The sequence below is a fragment of the Sapajus apella genome, unplaced genomic scaffold, assembly GCF_009761245.1.
Source record: "Sapajus apella isolate SASKATOON/1434 unplaced genomic scaffold, GSC_monkey_1.0 scaffold17, whole genome shotgun sequence".
Lineage (NCBI taxonomy): Eukaryota > Metazoa > Chordata > Mammalia > Primates > Cebidae > Sapajus > Sapajus apella.
The window spans coordinates 5803200-5814661 of NW_022436957.1; positions in this window are offsets into that span (position 1 = coordinate 5803200).

The window sequence follows — 11462 nt, forward strand, 5'->3', positions numbered from 1 at the left end:
GGATGTATTACCCAATCTGCCCAGTTGCCAGAACTGCAAGTTGGAGTCTGTTTCCAATTTTTCAATACTATAAATAATGCTATGATGAATGTCCTTGCTCATTAATCTTTATTCACATCTCTGGTTATTTTCCTTGGATAAATGCCTAGGAATGGTCAAAGAGTATGAACATTTGTAAGGTGTTTAATATATATGTAAGGCCCCATTGCCAGCCCTCAAAAACGTACCACTTTGCATTCCCTGGAATTCCTGTTTTCCGGTGCCCTTGCCAACATTTGGAAACTTAAAAAAAATACACCATTTAGTTAGATTTTTTTTAAACACTGTGAAAAACACATAGTGCAAAAACAGTACTTTTAAATGTTTATAACTAGTTAGTTAGAAAAAAATCAAGAGTTGGGCATAGTGGCACGCGCCTGTAGTCCCAGCTACTCAGGAGGCTGAGGTGGGAGAGTCACTTGAGCCCAGGAGTTTATGGCCAGCCTGGACAACATAGTGAGATGCTGTCTGAAAAAAGGAGGAGAGAAAGAAGAAAGGAAAGAAAGGAAAGAAAGAAAGGAAAGAAAGGAAAGAAGAAAGAAAGAAAGAAAGAAAGAAAGAAAGAAAGAAAGAAAGAAAGGAAGGAAGGAAGGAAGGAAGGAAGGAAGGAAGGAAGGAAGGAAGAAGGAAAAGAGAGAAGGAGGAAGGAAGGAAAGAAAGAAAATGAAGTTGAAATTTTGACATTGATACAGACAGTTTTATTGGAGCACAACCATGTCCATTTGTTTACATATTGTCTAGGGCTCCTTCAAACTATAGCAGCAGATGTGAGGCAACATGGATGAGGCTGGAGGACATTATGTTGAGTGAAATAAGCCAGGCACAGAAAGACAAATACCGCATGTTCTCACTCATATGCAGAAGCTTAAAAAGTTGATCTCATGGAAGTAGAGAGGAAAATAGCAGTCGCCAGAGGCTGAGAGGGCAGAAGATAGCCAGAGGTTGGTTAACAGACACAAGATTTCAGCTAGATAGGAGGAATAAGTTCTGGTGTTTCATGGCGCTCTAGGATGACTATAGTTAACAACAACAGTATATGTTTTTTTGTAGCCAGAACACAGGATTTTGAATGTTTTCAACACAAAGAAATTATAAATCTTTCAAGCGACGAATATACTAATTACCTTGATTTGACCACTATATATTGCATGTATCAAAACATTGCTATGTACCCCATAAATATGTATAATCATTACATGTCAATTAAAAAATGATAAAATGTTTCTAAAACTCCCATGGCAGAGGTGATGAGTACAGTTGGCCCTGTGCATCGGTGTGCTCCACATCTGTGGATTCAACCACTATCAGACTGAAAATATTCAAAAATTCATGAATGGTTGTGTCTTTACTTAACATGTACAGACTTTGTTTCCTTGTCACCATTCCCTAAACAATATGGAATAACAACTATTGACACAGCGTTTACACTGTATTAAGTATTACAAGTAATATCTGGAGGTGATTTAAAATCTACAGGAGGATGATATAGGACATCACTTTCGCCATAATATATTGACTAAAGTAAGTCCCAAGGCAAGCCCATTCCAGAAGAGGGGAAATAGACTCCACCTCTTGATGAGAGGAACAGAAAAACATTTGGACCATTTTATATCAGGGACTTCAGCATCTGTGGATTTTTGTGTCTGAGGGAGTATCTTGAAATCAATCTCCTGTGGATACAGAGGAATGACGGTAGTTGCAAAAGAGATGGATAGCCTACAATGCCTAAAATATTTACTATCTGACCATTTCCAGAAAATGTTTGCCAACCCTTGTTTTAGATAAAATATGCCCATATGCAAATAAATTGTGGTACGTCACACAGTGGAATACTAGCTATAATTGAGATGAAATGAACGACAATTACACACAATGGCACAAATGAATCTCGTAAACACAAACCTGAGAAAAAGAAGCCACATACAGATGGTATGTGTCCTGCTGATATAATATTTAAGAATAGGCATGAGAACTCGGCTGGGTGTGGTGGCTCACACCTGTAATCCCAGCACTTTGGGAGGCCGAGGTGGGTGGATCATGAGGTCAGGAGTTCCAGACCAGTCTGGCCAACATAGTGAACACCGTCTCTATGAAAAATACAAAAAATTAACCGGGCATGGTGGTACATGCCTGTAATCCCAGCTACTGGGGAGGTTGAGGCAGGAGAATCTCTTGAACCCAGGAAGCAGAGATTGCAGTGAGCTGAGATTGTGCCACTGCACACCCACCGAGGCAAAAAATATCAAAAAAAAAAAAAAAAAAAAGAACAGGCATTAATGGCCTCTGCTGATAGAAGTCAAGAGAGTGGTAACCCTTGTCGGCTATCATAGGGACTGGAGGAGGCCATGAGAGGCCTCTCACTTGCTGAGTGGTGCCAGTTCTAGGGGTGAGTTTACTTTGTGAAAATGTTTTTAGGTTTGCACTTAGGATTTGTGCACTTATTTGCAGGCAAGTTATATTTCAACAAAAAATATAGAAAGAAAAAAATGGGGCCAGGCGCGGTGGCTCAAGCCTGTAATCCCAGCACTTTGGGAGGCCGAGGCGGGTGGATCACAAGGTCAAGAGATCGAGACCATCCTGGTCAACATGGTGAAACCCCGTCTCTACTAAAAATACAAAAAATTAGCTGGGCATGGTGGCACGTGCCTGTAATCCCAGCTACTGAGGAGGCTGAGGCAGGAGAATTGCCTGAACCCAGGAGGCGGAGGTTGTGGTGAGCCGAGATCGCGCCATTGCACTCCAGCCTGGGTAACAAAAGCGAAACTCTGTCTCAAAAAAAAAAAAATGTTCAGGGAGCACTGCTCATTGGACTCCTGAGGGACTCTTCTTAGCTTTGTTCTGTGACAAATAGGCAAATAGGAAGTAGGTTGCCCTTGGAAAGGCCTATATATTGGTTTCAGGTATCTATTTTTGTATAACAAATCACCTCCGAAATTAAAGGCTTAAATAACAATATATTATTATTTGGTCATGATTCATGGGTTGGGAACTCAGGCAGGGCTCAGTTAATTGGTTCTTCTGCTCCATGTCACATCAGCTGCAGTTGTGCTTTGGGCTGCACAGCTGTCCAGAATGGAAGGTGCAAGAAGCCTTAACTTACATTGTTTGACATCTCAGTGCTCCTTTCCACGTGGCTGGCTTGGTCTGCCATACAGCATGGCAGTCTCACAGAAATCAGATCTCTTACACAGTGGCTGGCTTCCAAAAGTAAGAAAACTGGGCCGAGAATGGTGGCTCACCTGAAATCCCAGTACTCTGGGAGGCCAAGGCGGGTGGATCACAAGGTCAGGAGTTCGAGACCAACCTTGCCAATAGGGTGAAACCCCGTCTCTATTAAAAATACAAAAATTCACTGGGTGTGATGGTGTATGCCTGTAGTCCTAGCTGCTCCAGGGGCTGAGGCAGGAGAATTGCTTGAACCCAGGAGGTAGAGGTTGCAGTGAGCCGAGATTGAACCACTGCACTCCAGCCTGGGCAACAGAGCAAGACTCCATCAAAAAAAAAAAAAAAAAAGAAGAGAGAAAGAGAGAGAGAAAGAAAGAAAGAAAAAAGAAAGGAAGAAGAAAGAAAGAAAGAAAAAGAAAGAAAGAAAGAGAAAGAGAGAAAGAAAAGAAAGAGAAAACAAAAGCATCTACTCTCTTAAGCCTGGGTATGGAAGTTTTAGGACATCACTTCCACCATAATATATTGACTAAAGTCCCAAGGCAAACCCATTCCAGAAGAGGGGAAATAGACTCCACTTCTTGATGAGAGGAACAGAAAAACATTTGGGGCATGCTTTAATCCATCCAGTACTTTTTCTAGAGTGATAGCTTAGTCAGCTGGAGCTCATCCCACTTCTTGGCGCCATATCTAGGGTGCTAGAGCCTCAGCTGATTACTGAAGATACCCCATTCCCCTGCCCCTTTCTGTATTGTGGGAGACTTTTGCCAAACTATTAATGTAACATGTTTATGTTCCCATCACCTAAGCACTATTTACATCAACTCAATCAAAGATACACATATCATTTAATAATTTGCAGAGAGAATTTACAGAATTAATTGAATTGGAAATTGTCGCCTTTGCATTAAAAACAAATAAGGCTGAGTGTGGTGGCTCACACCTGTAATTTGAAATCTTTGGGAGGCCGAGGTCGAGTACTCTTGAGCTCAGGAGTTTAAAACCAGCCTGGACAATAAAGTGAGATCCCGTCTCTACAAGAAATAAAAATAAAAAAAATATCCAGGCATGAGGGCACGTGCCTGTGATCCCAGCTACATGAGAAGCTGAGGTGGGATGATCGCTTCATCTCAGGAGGTTGAGGCTGCAGTAAGCCATGTTTGTGCCACTGCACTCCAGCCTGGGAGACAAAACACGACCCTGTCTCAAAAACAGAATAAAATAAAAATAAAACAAATAAATGCTACTATGCACTCTGTTGAGCATAAAACTCAAGCAACATCGCTGAGACAGTGATTACTGTTACTTGAACTTTTGTCTACATTGATGCTTCTTTTTATTAGCCCCACCCATTTCTCTCCTTCTTCATCAATGCTTCTTCAACTTAATGTGCATTGGAATCACCTGAGGAGCTTGTTAAAGAGCAGCTTCTAATTCCAAGGAACTTGTTAAACAGCAGGTTCTGATTCTGTAGGTCCGGGGTATGGCCTGAGAACTCCCCCCGCCTTTTGTTTTGTTTTGTTTTCTTTTGAGATGGAGTCTCGCTCTAACGTCAGGCTAGAGTGCAGCGGCACAATCTTGGCTCCGTGCAACCTCTGCTACCCAGGTTCAAGGGATTCTCATGCCTCAGCCTCCCGAGTAGCTGGGACTACAGGCGCCTGCCACCACGCCCAGCTAATTTTTGTATTTTTAATAGAGACAGGGTTTCACCATGTTGGCCAGGATGGTCTTGATCTCTTGATCTTGTGATCCACCCACCTCGGCCTCCCAAAGAGCTGGGATTACAGGCGTGAGCCACTGCACCCAGCCGAGAATCCCCATTTTTAATGAGGATGCTGATGGTGCTGCTCTGTGGACCACAGAGAATGGCTGACTCACATTGTTGTTGGTCACAATCAGACCACAGTGGAATTCAGCCAATCAGAGCTTGGTAACTTCCAAAGCCCATATGGCTGCAAACAGCATTATTAGGACCTTCCATCAACACTTCCTAGCTAAAGTGACAGAGTTAAGCTGGTTCTTTATAAGGAGCATAAATCAGTTGGTTAGTGATGAAACAGTTTATTCAGATGACAACCAAATCACACACAAATACACAGACACACACACACAAATCTATAAATGAGAGAGAATGTAAAAAAAGGGCAGAAAGTTAGATTCAGACTGTGCAAAAACAAATACACAAGCACCTTAGCAGAAAGGCAACTTGCATCATATCAGATCTTATCAGCTTCAAGCAGACTCTGGAGAGGTGGAACAAGCTTTCTGAGTTAGGGTGGAATTTATCTGATAAACAATATGGTATTTCAATTTGATATTTCAATATGGTTTGTCGTTGATATAGGATTGCAAAGGTAAGTTTGTAATTTTTTTACGTGAGCACATTAATTTGGACATTGTAAGGCCTTTCAGAAATGTTGATCATAGCCTTCAAGAGTGTTGTGTGTGCACAAAAAGGGATTTATTCAGATTTACAAATTTCACAGTCAATTTATTTGAATTACGAGTTCTAATGCCTAGTTTTTCCTTAACCTTCTAAGTTCAGTCTAGAAACCTTATTATTCTCTTTTCTTTTAAAATTCTATTTTAATAGCTGGGCATGGTGGCGCGTGCCTGTAATCCCAGCTACTCAGGAGGCTGAGGCAGGAGAATTGCCTGAACCCAGGAGGTGGAGGTTGCGGTGAGCCGAGATCGCGCCATTGCACTCCAGCCTGGGTAACAAGAGCGAAACTCCGTCTCAAAAAAAAAAAAAAAAAAAAATTCTATTTTAAGTCCAGCAAATAATAGCAACCCCTTTTAAGGAGCCTTTGGAAAACACTTGATCCTATTTACAAATTTAAACACCTTCATGCATTTTAAAATATAGTTAAAACTTGTAGCAGACTGCACTCAATTCCCTTCTTAATTACTTCAGTTGTCTCAATGAAAAATACATTCCCAAGTCTACAAATAACTCTTTTAAATGTGATGAATTAAATTTCCATGGCAAAACTTAAGTTCTCTTAAAATGTTCCAACACTGTATATGATTTAGTTTTCATGAGCCTCAAGACAGTGACAAGAAAAAAAAAATAGTTTTCAACTAAGATCACAAATTTACTCAGTTATACATTTTACAGTGATTTCCAAAGCTTAGAAATTCTTTTAAACTTTATGAATGTATGGAACGTCAAATATGCACAGATTCTTTCTGCACCCCAAATATAAATCCTATAGTTTTGATTCTCTTAAGAGTCTCTGTACGTTCCCTAAATCCTCCTGGAGCTGAAAGATTCACCCTCCTACAGGTGATTGTTACCATCCTAGTAACTGAGTCTCTGTACACACCCAAGATTTAGGTTGGACCCTAACTAAATTATTGTCAATGACCCTAATGGGGTACTTGAACCCCACTCACAATTGCTATGCCCATGATGCCATAATTTACGGGAGGTGCTCTCAAGGCCCCTGACCCTTAGTTTTAAGTCGTACACATTATTGATTCTTCTACATACGCATGGACATTTGTAGGCTGACAGCATAGATCACTTGAGATTTTGTATTTATCTGGTTCTTAAGATGTGTATTTTTCCCTCCAGCTCTGAAGACCTTTGCACTTAAAAGAATCCTAAGATAGATAGATAAATGCCCTTTCTATTTGCTAATGAAGGCTTTTGGAATCCACGGAATCTTTCTAGAGGCTTTAATCAGATTTGGGTTTTGGGGCAGGATTTTCTTGTAGGTGGTGGTATTTTTCTTCCCTAAAGGCACATCGTGTCTGGCATCTCTCTTTTTGTGACATCAACAGGAAGATACCTTTTTATGAATGCTCCAAATATTATTCAATTTTGGATACCTCAAATGGCTTTGCCCGAGTCACGAGCACCGATTTTGAGGTCATTTATTGACAAGAAGGTGTGATGTTGGTGATTAACAAGATAGTTCTTTATTCATTTAACAAATATATCTTGATAACCTGCTCTTTGCGGATAGACAGTGGAGAATGAAACATGGCTCTTTTCCTCCTGTTGCTTCTTGCCTAGGATTTCTCAACCTTGATGCTATTAATGTTTTAGGCTGGTAAGTCTTTGTTGTCCAGTGCCTTGAATGAGGTTTAGCAGCCTACAATCAGTGTCCTCTACCCACTAGATGCCAGCAGCACCACCTCGCCTCTTCCCTCTCCACAGTCTTGACAATAAAAAATGTCTCAGATATTGCCAAATGTCTCTGGGAGGTAAAGTCACCACATTTAGAACCACTGTTCTAGTCGAATAAGGGAGAAGAGATATTAACAAGTAAACACAAATACAAATTCAGTAGGGGCTATTGGCTCATGCCTGTAATCGCAGCACTTTGGGAGACCAAGGCAGGCGGATCACCTGAGGTCAGGAGTTCGAGACCAGCCAGGCCAACGTGGTGAAACCCCATCTCTACTAAAAATACAAAAATTAGCTGGGCGTGGTGGCAAGCGCCTATAATTGCAGCTACTTAGGAGGCTGAGGTGGAATAATTGCTTGAACCCAGGAGGTGGAGGTTGCAGTGAGCCGAGATTTCGCTATTGCATTTCAGCCCAGGCAACAGAGTAACAACTCTGTCTCAAAAAAAAAAAAAAAAAAAAAGAGAGAGAGAGGGAGAAAGGGACATGATGTGCTACTATGAGAAATCCCGGTGTCTTAGTCCATTCTGTCTGCTATAATAAAGTGCCATAGACTGGATCTGGCCATCTTTCTTTTTGCGATGTTAGCAGCCAGTGATGCTCAAAGCTGAGATCTAGTCAATCCTTGTAAGTTCTTCTATTTGTTCATTCTAACTCTAATTTCATTACTCCTTTAGGATTATCTTTAATGCTTCTATAAAGAGCCACTTTGCTCATCGACACGTTGGATAGCCAGGGATCCAAGGTAAATCTGGACTTTGAGCCACTCATGGCCAATGTGGGCATTTCTGGTTTGCTTCTGGTCTATGCTGGATATGAGCTGCTACAGTTTATGGCTTGTACTTAAGAGGTCCCGCATGTCATGTCTAGGGATCCTGGGTTTGGTGGGATTTCTGGGGGCTATCATGACAGGCTTCCGTTTCCTGTGATTTCCCTGCACTGATTGGGACCCCCTGAACAGAGTGCTATAGACTCTGTTCCCTACTGAAGCAGCAGCAGGAGCCTGGGGGCAAGTCTCAGGCATGTTAGTTTCCTAGCGCCACTGTAACAAAGGACCGAAAACTGGGTGGCTTAAACCAACACAAACTTATTCTCTCACAGTTCTGGAGGCCAGATGTCTGGACAAGGTGTGAGGAAGGGACACTCTCTTTCTCTCTGAAGACAACAGGGTGCAATCTGTTCCATGCTTCTCTCCCAGCTTCTGGTGCTTGCCAGAAATCCTTGGCATTCATTGGCTTGTGGCTGCATTATTCCAATCTCTGCCTCCATTTTTATGTGACTCTGGTGTCTGCGTCCCTTCTGCCCTCCCTTATGATATGACACCAGTCATATTCAATTAAAGGCCCACCCTACTCCAGTATCACTTCATCTTAACCGCATCTACAAAGACCCGATTTCCAACTAAAGCCACATCCACATATACCCAGGGCTAGGACCTCAGCATATCCTTTTGTTGGGTGGGGGAGCACAATTCAATCCCCAGGACCAGAGAACCAAGAGAGTCAAGAGCAGTGGAGGTTCTTCCTGCCAACAGGGTCATGCTGACCTTGGGGCGGTAACTGTGCTAGCAGAGGAGGCTTGGGCAGCAAGTAGTTTGATTTGCAGGGACAGAGCCTCTTTCCCCAAAACAGTCTCCTCTGCTGTCACTGAAAATTGTTGTCTCTTTGGAATTTTCAAAGCGCACCTGACTAGAAGTCAAAGGAATGGACAGAGCCCAGTTCAAGGACTGCCGCCTGTGCAATTGTACAGGGTCTGGTGCTCCAAAGGGCCCATGCTTATTTTAGTGGCCTATTGTTACCATCTTGAAATTCTTGAGATTTTTTTTGAAACAAGGGGTCCTGCATTTTCATTTTGCACTGCAGAATGTAGAGCACAAACTATGTACCTGTCCCTGGGTTGGGACATCAGGCAGGGGAGATGCATAGGAAGCTAAGGCAAAAGTCGAGCTCTGTTACAGTGTGGTTGGCCTGCAGCTGGCTTCTTGTCCATTTCTACTTCTGGGCCAGGGAAGTCGGACTGTACATTTCCGTGCAAGCCTAAAGCTGAGTCACAAACAGATCCAGGCTCTTCAATGTGCTTATCATGTAGAGCAAGTGTGAAAGTGGCTTGTGATTACACTTTGCTCAGGGATTGGCATAGGGCTTGGCACCTCTTAAATGATAAATAAACCCCTCTTGATTATGAGGTGAAGTAAGGCAAATACTACCCAGATGGCTGTGTGATTCAATATTGTAAAGTCAGGTTTTTTTAGATGCCTATACCCCCACACCATCCTTTTCCATGGGGTATAATATGTTGCTTTTCAAACTAACAGCCCTGGGGTGGGCATTTCAATGAGCTCCCCTGTGATGCTGTCACTGCTGGTCCATGAGCCACGCTGTGAGCAGAAAGAGTCCTAGAAACAGGCCAGGTGCAGTGGCTCACACCTGGAATCCCAGCACATTGGGAGGCCAAGGCGGGCAGATCACTTGAGTCCAGGAGTTTGAAACCAGCCCAGACAACATAGTGAGACCCCATTTCTACAAAAAGTTAAAGTATTAGCCGAGCATGGTGGCTTGTGTCTGTGGCCCCAGTTACTCAAGAAGCTGAGAGGGGAGGGTTGCTTGAGCCCGGGAGGTTAAGGCTGCAGTGAACCATGTTTGTGTCACTGCACTCCAGCCTAGGTGACAAAGTGAGACACTGTCTGAAAAAAGAAGAGAGAAAAAGAAAGAAAGAGTCACAGAAACAAAAAAACAACTAGTTATAAAGTCAGGAGGTGGGATGGTTAATTTCATGTGTCAACTTGATTGGGCCACTGGGCCATGGGGTGCCCAGATATTTGGTCAGACATTACTCTGTGTGTGTGTGTGAAGGTATTTGTGGACGACATTACATTTAAATTGTAGACTGAGGGAATTAGATTGCCTTCCCAGTTTGGATGGGCCTTGCCTAATCAGTTGAAGGCCTGGCTAGAACACAAAGGCTGAGTAAGAGGGTGCTCCTGCTGTGTGACTGCTTGAGCTGGAATGTTGGGCTTTTCCTGCGTCTGGACTCAAACTGAAACACTGGCTCTTTTTGGATCTCAAGCCTGCTGACTTTCAGACTGAAACTGACACCATCAGCTCTCCTGGTTTTCAGGCTATCAGACTGCGGCTGGAACTGTGCCATCATCAGCTCTCCAGCTTGCCAACTACAGATCCTGGGATTTGTCAGCTTCCATAAGTTCATGAGCCAATTCTTTATGATAACTCTCTCTCTCTCTCTCTGTGTGTGTGTGTGTGTGTGTGTGTGTGAGAGAGAGAGAGAGAGAGAGAGAGAGACAGAAAGCTTAGAGATAAATATATATATATATATATATACACACATACACATATATATGTATTCTATTAGATCTGTTTTTCTGTACAGCCCTGATGAATACAGGAGATCAGATGGGATAGCTGGGCTTCAGTCTTAGGGCTGATGCATTTTAGCACTGGCCAGGTCATACTGGGCTACTTTCTTATATTCGCTGAGCCTCGTTTTCCCACTATAAAGTCTAGGCAGTATAAATGTTCTCATAAATTACACAGTTGAGTCCAGGAATTTGAGACAAGCCTGGGCAACATAGTGAGACTCCTTTTCTACAAAAAAGGTGTGGTGGTCCATGTTTGTAGTCCCAGCTACTCAGGAGACTGAGGTGGGAGAATCATTTGAGCCTGGGAGTTGAGTTGGAGGCTGCGGAGAGCTGTGATCACACCACTGCACTCCAGCCTGGGTAACAGAGCAAGGCCCTGTCTCAAAAAAATAATAAAGATAAATTATACATATCTTATAGGGTTTCTTGACCTGAGCACTGGTGTCATTTGGGGTAGATCATTCTCTGTGGTGCTGGGCTTTTGTTGTGGGCACTACAGGATGTGTGCCAATATCTCTGGCCTTACCCACTAGATGCCAGGAGCACCACTCTCCCAGTTGTGCCAAGCAAACATGTCTCCAGGCATTGCCAAATGTCCCCTGGGGGACACTGTCATCCCCTAGTTGAGTTGCTGATATATAACAATCATGTTGGGCGTGTTGCTTCAGGATCCAGTAAGGTTACCTGTGTCCAGAAATGGTTCCATTCATGCTACAAGAGAGGCTAATTTTAATGCTAGTGTTACCAAATG